Source organism: Eurytemora carolleeae, unplaced genomic scaffold (assembly GCF_000591075.1).
Source record: "Eurytemora carolleeae unplaced genomic scaffold, Eaff_2.0 scaffold2601, whole genome shotgun sequence".
Lineage (NCBI taxonomy): Eukaryota > Metazoa > Arthropoda > Copepoda > Calanoida > Temoridae > Eurytemora > Eurytemora carolleeae.
In genome coordinates, this window is record NW_019398495.1 from 1 (window position 1) to 8,283 (window position 8,283).

Here is an 8,283-nt window from a genome sequence, read left to right on the forward strand (position 1 = left end):
TGTTTTTTGAGATAGAATCTCCTGTCTGAGCATTTCCAACTAAAAATGCATTAACACAATCAATTAACAGAACAAAATATTAGAAATCAAAACAAACCCCTGTTCCAGCTTTAAAGAATGTAGACTTTTACAGGCCTATCTTTAAGTTTGTTGGGCACACATTTCATTAATATTTATACCTAACATGATCTCTATAGTACACTGTTGTATCATTAGAGACTAAAGTAGCAATACCATCAGAAACAACCAGAGTTCCAGGGTGTGGACACACTATTTCTAGATAAAAGTAGATGTTTATTATTGGATAAAATTAACCATAAGTAAATAAGTAGATACAAAATAAAATAGTTTAGTTACTTTCGCAAGATGTTGGAAGAGAGTAATCAAAAATCCATTTTGGAACATCACTTGCTGAACTTGTACAGGTTGCTTTTACTTCACTTGTCAACACTGGATCTGAATTTTTAATAACAGGGAATGACATAAATCAGTTAAAAACCATTTTTACCTTGAGACCCAGAGTTTGCAGGGATTGTGGTTTTGAACTCATATCCAGTTTTACAAGTGTAAGTCTTAATTTTTCCCACGATAGTAAATCCATTTAAATCATTAGAATATGCATCTCTTGGGTTGGATGGAAGAGCTTCTCTACAATACCCTGTAAAAAGAATGTTATTACCCTTTTTGAACCAATTAAACAAAAATATTAAAATGTCATCATGTTGGTACGACTGATACTTAAATACTTAAATGCTGTCATAAAATAAAATAACATATACTTTAGCTGCAAAGAAAAGAAAAATGGCGTAAACATGTTTGGAACTTACAAGAAAAATGTAATTATTGAAAAAGCTGATATCTAGTAAAATATTTTCTTGATGTCATGTTTTATTTTCCTTTATTTAAATAAATATATTACCAAAACAGTCTCCTAAAGTTGATCCATATTCATATTTCCAAGCCATGTCAAAGATATTAATATCATAAGTGCAATGTCCAGTTTTTGTTGTGTAAGCTGTATAGTATCCATTATTCTCATGAAAGAAAGCGCACCCATCATTACATTTTGCCTCAAATGTATTGGATGCACTTATTTTTGAAGATGAGAAATTGGAAGTCATATTCTGACCTGTGACACTGGCTGGACAGTTCTTTGCTAAACAATACTATTGTAAAAATATTTTCAAAAATACAACTGTTTATTAATGAAATAAAAATAAATAAAAAATTACTTCCTATGCAGCCTGACATGCACGCCCCAGCCACCTGCATTTTACCCTCTTCAGTCAGTCTGATTGCACATCCACCATTGTGGCATGTGTCCTTAATGAAGGTACCATCAGGTTTTCTGTAGGGAAAGATGCACTGGTCTCCATTTTCAGCCATACATCCAGGTTCAGTGGTTACTAAGAACATAGGCATAATAGGTCTAATTTGGCTAATTTAATCTTAAAAATAATTGATGCTTACCAACAAGAATCTCTGAGATATCTAATTCTCTATTATCTTCTTGATAGGCTAGTAGATGCTGAACTGGCTTATTAGGTCCCTCCCAATCTTCCCATTTGTCTTTTTTCAGTACTTGCTTTTGACCCGTCTCTGTAATTCATTTTTTCCATTAAAGGTACTGTTAAGTTAAAATAAAATGGGTATAGGCTAAAGTTTAGAAATTTCAGGTGCTAATCCAAACCAATAATAGTTCTATCTGATGTACTTGAGAAATTGATATAACACTGTGTCAGAGATATTTGTTTAGGGTTAATAGGGTCTCTTTAAATATTTCCATTAAAGTCAATGATAAACACTTTGAAGAAGAACACTCACACAATTAAAGAGCAGTTACGATCTAGCCTGGACTTTAACCAGTTCAGAATTTAAAAAAAATTCTTTCTCAGAATAAAATTCCTTTTACTGCTGGGTACCACATTTGTAAAGAACTTGTTCGCTGGGTTTTTAACATTTCTATTTGCTTTCAATTGCAGCTACTTGGTTTAACAATTTGTAATAATTTTTTTTCTTTTTACTGCAAGAAAAACTCTTTTTTCTATAGGGTGAGAAAAAAACCCAGATTATCAATGTTTTTGACAAAATTGTCTGAATTGTTGGGATTTTAGGCATAAGAAATAAAATGTTACAAAAAATTTAGAGTAGAAATCTGAAGTAAATGTTTCCAAATTATAATCTGAGAACCAGCTGTTACAACTATATTTTGAATTTTTTATACTTTTTATACTATTATATGGATTTCTTTTCTTTGGATTTCAGAATTTTAAAGATTTTTTCTGCTGGAAAAATGTGCTTTTTAGAACTTTTTTGCATTAAATATTTTTACATTTTTATTGTTACTTTTGCTTTCAAACTTCAGGCTTCACAATTTTAAGGATCTTTTAATAGTTAATAGTTCATCATTTGGAAGGAGAAATAAAATTCAAGAAATTGGTTTTGCTAGTTCTTTCTATTGAGTTTTTATTTCATTTGAAAAATTCAGAGAAGGTGACCACCTGTCCAACTACTAGATCCAGGAACCCGATAATACAAATTAATTTTGCTTTGCTTGTTGTCATCCTCATCAGTACCCAGCAGATAGATCCAAGTTATAGTAACAGGAGAGTTGTATGTCAATAGAGCCCACCTAAAATAAGAAAAACTCTTTTTCAAATGTATTTTTTGAAAAAAAGTTGTTTCTCGTATCAGTTACAGATACTCAAGGAATGCGTAAATTTCATTTAATTAAGATCAGATGGCAGACGGTTGTTTACCGAGCACACTATGTCCAGAAGCTTTTTAAAGGAACATGATGATTATGGTGAATTATAATGAATGTGTTTCCCAAGAAGTGTAGAATTTAACCAAATAGTGTGCAATTTGATCTGAATAGAATATAGATAGGTTAGATTTAAGAAACAGATTTGAATTCTATTCATTCTTAACCCAGATCCTACTTATCTGTTAGGTAATTAGGGCATAGATAAGGGGGGTGATTTGGGTAAGGGGGGGTCCAATTTGGCTTTTGTGATATCAAATTTTGTACGGATTGCATTTGGTCCTGAAAATTGAGATAAAATGCTGAAATTTTGCATTCAGCTTTTTATTGTGGTTATATATCTACAAAATATATCTTCAAAATATGAAATCAAGGATCTGAGAATGAAATAATATAAATATGTATTGATCATTCATTCAAAGATGGAATTAACTGATTTACAATGGTATTGGCCCTTGAAGGGGAAGTTGTCTGATCAAGTATGGATTAGATATCTATGTTTTTGTTTCTTTGAATTGTTTATTTATTTTACCCTTTCTCTTCAAAAGTGACTTGCACATTTCTTGCGTATAACAAATAATTGAAGAATTTAACACTTTTAACATGTCAACAATAGTTTCCACATTATTGGTCTGAGAAAGGTTTACTGAAAGCACAAAAATGTTATGCTTACTATCATCAAGGTGATATACAACACTTAATTTACTGCATGGTATGTAATCGTACTGCTCTTTCTATATTTGTACTGCATTTTGTGTAATTGTACAGTATTGTATTTAATTATACTGCATTGTATATGTAACTTTACTGCATTGTATGTAATTATAATGTATTTTATGTAATTATCCAGCATTGTATGTAATTGTACAGTATTTTATTTAATTGTACTCCATTGTATGTAATTGTACTGCATTGTATATAATTCTACTGCTTTGTATGTAATTGCACTGCATTGCATATTATTGTACTGAATTGGATGTAATTGAACTGCATTGTATGTAATTGTTCAGCATTCTTCTTTGCATGTATTTCCACTGCATTTTATGTAATTGTACAGTATTTTATTTAATTGTACTCCATTGTTTGTAATTGTACTGCATTGTATGTAATTGTACTGCATTGAATATAATTGTACTGATTTGTATGTAATTGGACTGCATTGTATGTAATTGTACAGCATCGTATGTAATTGTTCTGCATTGTATGTATATATGTACTGCATTGTATGTTATTGTACTGCATTCCTTTTTTTGTCGTGGAAACAATTTATATTAAGAAACAGTGAAAGCTAGAGGACGTTGGACATTTTGGGAATATTCTTAGCAAATATTCTTCATTTCAAGTTTTGCATAGCACATAAAAGCAAAAATTGCTTAGAAATACGAAAAAATTTGTCTTATATAACTCAGGATTTCTAAACGGTCAGAACTAATATGCTCCGACATTTATCAATGATATCAAGTCTATTTTAACCTTTAATAGCTCTGAAATGGACTTCAGAAATTATATGTAAATAAAAATTAGGTTTTGTGGATTTCTTAGTAAATGAGTTAAGAAATCTAATTCGGGAAAAAAGCTTTGAAGCATTTCAGAAAAGTATCAGGTAACGTCAGGATGAACTTACTACCAAAATCAATTTAACTTTTAACAAATATTAATGCATCTGAAGTGGCAAATAAAATAAGGTAGTCTGTAAAGTTAATGTTTGAACAAATAACAAATAACGTATATTTGAAAATTGGATAAAAAGTGATAATGTATAAGGTAAAATTTTGTCATCTTCCATTAAAATTTGTAATTATTTATCATTTAAACTAGTTTGAAATGTAAAAAAGTCAAAAGTAAACAAATAAAAATGGCTGCAACTTTAGATTTATCGTAAGCATGTAGAAAGGCTTACTTGTACAATGTACATAAACTGTAGTCAACGATAGCAGTGGGACAGATGACAAGTCTCCTTATCTATATCATGTAGGGATATTCATCCGTTAAGAAATGCCAACTCCTGATGGAAAAGCAAGCCACAGTTGAAACCAGGAATTCTATTCTTCATTCATCAAAAAGAGGATAGACAAGGGCTTGAAAACCAGGCAGGAGAAAATGGCATGACCTGGGCTAAAACCGAAACGAAAGTTAGTAGGAACGGTGAGTTTGAAGAGTTACCCAATCAAGGCGAATGAAAGGCGGAGAGTCTGCCAAGAAAGCTCCAGCTTTCTATGATTCAATGAATCATTAGTATAATTTTAATTGTTAATTTTTTTTCTTGTAAATACATTTTTGCTGGGGATTTACTTATGTCAGTTTTTAGATTGTCCTTATTTCAGACTACTTTTTAATGGTAACATGGCACACTGCTAAAAATGGACCATCAGGTTTCAAGACAAAACACCTAAATTTTTTCTTTGGATTATGTTTATATGCAGGCTACTGAGTTATCGTCTCAATTTTCAGAAAATGCCAACTGGGGAATTTTGAGCAAATCAATTTTTAAGAAATTGTAGAAATCAAGTGGATTCACACTTCACAGGTCTAAAATTAAACAAAAATTTTGTCTCAAGACTTTAATCTGCACTTCTGGTTTTTTATACGATATTTGTTTAACAGTATATGACATGGTCTCCAAATTTTTTTATTTTTCTTTAACAGTCATGAAACTTATTCTAGCAAAAAATCAAACCCCTAATAATCATTTGAGTTACTAAACCTGGTTTATTGTTTGTAAGTGCCAAATAATGTTAAAAAGATGAGAGGTGAAACATCATTAATTCTTGGCTTAAGAAATTAGATTTTTTTCACTTACGAATTTGTTTGATGCCGTTTGCTAGTTGAAATATGAGAGGAATCAAACCCAACTTTAGGATTAGCATCTTCATCTGCAAACAAAAATAAATTTGTACGATTGGATAAAAATCACTGCATTTTGCTTTCAGTAGAAAAAAAGTCCGCGAAATTCAATATAATACCATGGTTTTCTGAGTTATGTAAATTTTTCTTAAAGGAACGAACATTCTGAGTTTAAACTATATAGGTAACTAAAAAACCTCTATCTCTAATTATTGAGCACATGAATAATAAATATCTATACATATGAATAAAGAACCATGAGGTCAGGCCAGGGGTCTAGTATAGAGTGGGAGTAAAATGGTCACTGGTCAGTCATTAGATTTATGAATATTTAATTTTTCAATCAAATATTGTGGACCTATTTTTCTATACACTGGGGTAAAAGCCATTAGTTTATTTTTTGCTATGGTGATAATAATAATAGTAATACCTTTTTATTTATTTACAAACAAAAGAAACTCATTTTTAATAGATTTTACTGGATTTTAATGGACTTTCGTTATTTTTAATCAAAACTTACTATTTAATAATAAACAAAAGAAAATAATTTTTTGCTGGATATATCTGTAGCTCCAATTGTAATAAATTTCATAGTAAACCCAATATCTGTAAACCTGAACATGCTGCTATTTATATATTACGTTGTACATGGTCTGTAATCCAAATACGCTCATTGTTAATTAAACTATGCTTTTAGGTAACTACGTAAAACTTGTAATCACAATTTTAATCTTAACTACCTTTGTAAATAATGACGTGAAACAATTGTAATTTTGTTCATTAATCTAACATGTATCATATAACCAAAAAAACACATTAGAGTAATTTGTTCCTCATTTAAGGAAAACGAGAGGGTACCTGAGTCACATCTTGAAAGATAGATCAAGACTAGGAAGTATAGTTAATTGTATCTTGCAAGACAGATACCTGAGAATACAGATAGAGTTGTATCCAACTTGATATTGATGTTACGCGAGCCATGCTGCGTGTAGAAAGTCTGCTTGTCACCCCTGGGTATTTCTGAGTTCTCCCTGAAGATCTGTACGGAATGTATTGTGAAAGAACTAGTTTAGGAACTGTTTACAGACCGACTGCGCAGACGCAAGATTTCTCGCGGAGAAGTAAATAATTTATATCAGTATATGTTTATTCGTTTTGCAAGTATTAGCCGTGTTCAGAATTCTGGGATCACTGTGGTAACTATTTTATATATATTTATGCTTATCGGTTTGATTATAGTATGATTGATATTTATATACATGTTTATTGGTTCCTAGCCACAGTTTTTTAATGCCTGAGTGAATTATTTGTTGTAGTTGTATGATTTGTCACTCAAAGCTTTTTCTGTGGGTTTATTAAACTTGTTTAGATTGAAGGCTCAGAGAAATAAACGTTCGGAACCTTACTATCATCCTTTTATTATGAAGAGCGGTGAGAGAAGGGAGTCTTACGATCCGGTCCTGAGAAATACCACACGGTATATATATTAGGTCTTTAGGGAAATCGCTAAGTAGCGAAACAATTGACTAAGGTATTATTGAGTTCAAGATTTAGTTGTATCTTGTAAAACAGATACCTGATACCAGATAGAGTTGTATCTGGATTGATATTGACTAGGTTATTATTAAGGAACCTTGAGTTTGAGATTTAGTTGTATCTTGAAAGACGGATACCTGAGAACACAGATAGAGTCGTATCCAGATTAATATTGACTACAGTATTATTGAGGAACATTCAGTTCGAGATTGAATTGTATCTTGTAAAAACAGATACCTGAGAATATGGAAGGTTATACCTGGATTGGTAATTATATAAAAATATTTATTGGAGTAGGGCATATACATTACAAAAGTACAAAAGCAAGAATAATGAACCTATAGTCAAATGCCACAGACTCCAAGGAAGAAAAGTACTGTGATTACCTTGTTGAACAGGAAATAAGAGAAACTGTGTCAGAAGAAACAGTAACAGTACAGCAACAAGTTATGACTGCAAGCAGAGTGTACAAAGTACTATACCTACAGAGTACCAGAATATATAAAGTACCAGAGTGTACAGAATTCCAGTATCTACAGAAAACCCCAATGTACAGAGTACCAGAATAAACAGTATACCAGAGTGTAACAGTGAACAATTTTAGATTGCAGTCTAGAGTACCTGGTGAAAAATCGGATACCAGAGTACCAGAATGAGCAGAGTACCAGATATGAAGGAAACCGGAAAAGCGAGTGGAAACCTTCAAACCAAGAAATTGGAAGCCATAAGGCAAAGATTGAAACAAATGGAGTTGCAAGAACAGGCAAAAAAAGAAGCTTTTGCACGAAAACAAGGAAAATTGCGGACAGAGTTGCAAACATTGAAAAAGATTGACAGAGCAGAAACTGGTGTTGGAGCAGAATAAGAAAATGGATGAGACACAACAATACTGTAGCGGGAAAATGATCGGGTGATCTTTTCTTGCGATCAGGGGGGATAATGCTCCCCCCCTCCACCCCTTGTATAGACTTTTGAATCATAATGGTTTTAGTTGTGTTTATATGATAATTTTAACAAGCCAAACAAATCTATAAATAACCCAAGCGACGCTTCTGTTCCGTTATTCCAGAGGGCGGGGGCAGGAGGAGGCGGCCGACCAGCCAGCGGAGCTAGGGTTAATATCTAGGCTAGGGTGGAGC

The 8,283-nt window shown here is 32.0% G+C and overlaps 1 long non-coding RNA gene across 1 annotated transcript; it reads right to left on the reverse strand.

Annotated features, from left to right (window-relative positions):
• On the reverse strand, nt 1-448 carry LOC111717433 (uncharacterized). The gene is made up of 3 exons (XR_002768781.1): nt 358-448; nt 180-276; nt 1-39 (listed from the first exon to the last, which is right to left on the reverse strand). It is a non-coding gene; the product is annotated as an uncharacterized LOC111717433 (long non-coding RNA).
• Between the last annotated feature and the right edge of the window lie 7,835 nt (nt 449-8,283).